We start from the raw sequence: 1,390 nt of genomic DNA on the forward strand, positions 1-1,390 counted from the left end.
TTACTGAGAATTTAAGAGGTAAATATGAAATTTTTCCAATTAATTTCATTCTGCTTTCTCAAAATGTGTTTAACAGGATAATGGAGCTCATGTCACCTTGATAGATCTTTGCACCACAAATAATGGAAGCCAGGTGTTGACATGCCTGGCATAGAGGAACCCCATCGCTGCATCTGTGTGACCTAGGTTCAAATCTCAGCTCTGTCGCTTGTCATTTACGCACTCTCAAGAATCTATTGTGCTGAGGTCTTGTGTCACCTTTTAAAGGAGACCCTGAAGAAAGCAGAGCATATACAATGTGAGGGGTTCTGAGAACAGCTGAGCAGAGCAGCAGTCTTTAGTCTGGAGAAAAGATAACATGTGGGGACTTGATGGCTGACCTCAAATACCTAGAGATCTGTCATGTGGAAGAGCGAGTTGATAGAATCCTTTTCATGCTAGAGAAGAGAATAGATGGAAATCACAAGGACGCGGTTTTCAGCTCTACAGAAGGATGGGCTTTCTAATAATTGGAGCTTCCCAGGGATAAGCTTGGCTTCTACCTGGAGTACCAAGGTTTCTGCCATTGGAAGATTTCTAACAACAGCCAAATGGCCACCTGTCTTAGAGGGGAAAAGTTATATGCTGACGTCTGGACAGGAAAGTAGCAGGGCTGAGCCTGTGGAAGTAACGTGAGAGAGCCCCGCTCGAGATCATTGGCAGGTCACTGGTGTGAACAAGGCAGGGATCATTCTGGGCCAGGGCTGGAAATTTACTGGAAAATAAGGTCTAGAGATAAATTCATAAATAAAAAGGAAAATAGAATATTTTAGAGAAATTTTCAGTTATTTACTAATTTTTTTTTAAGATAAGAATATCACTCTGTCACTTTGGGTAGAGTGCCACGGAATCATAACTTACAGCAACCTCAAACTCTTGGGCTTAAGTGATCCTCTTACTTCAACCTCCTGAGTAGCTGGGAATACAGGCACCCACCATAATGCCTGACCAGTTTTTCTATTTTTAGTAGAGACAGGGTCTTGCTCTTGCTCAGGCTGGTCTCAAACTGCTAAGCTCAGACAATCCACCTGCCTCAGTCTCTCAGAGTGCTGGAATTACGGGTGTGAGCCACCACACCCAACCAATAAAATCATTCTTACGAATAGATTCTTGGCTCGGCGCCTATAGCTCAACCGGCTAAGGCGCCAGCCACGCACACCTAAGGTGGCGGGTTCGAATCCCCAACCCGGACACTAAACAACAATGACGGCTGCAACCAAAAAATGGCCGGGTGTTGTGGCGGGCGCCGTGGCCGGCGCCTGTGGTCCCAGCTACTTGGGAGGCGGAGGCAGGAGACTCGCTTGAGCCCAGGAGTTGGAGGTTGCTGTGAGCTGTAATGCCATGGATAGCT

This window comes from Otolemur garnettii, unplaced genomic scaffold (assembly GCF_000181295.1).
Source record: "Otolemur garnettii isolate 467f Iridium unplaced genomic scaffold, OtoGar3 scaffold00154, whole genome shotgun sequence".
Taxonomy (NCBI): Eukaryota; Metazoa; Chordata; class Mammalia; order Primates; family Galagidae; genus Otolemur; species Otolemur garnettii.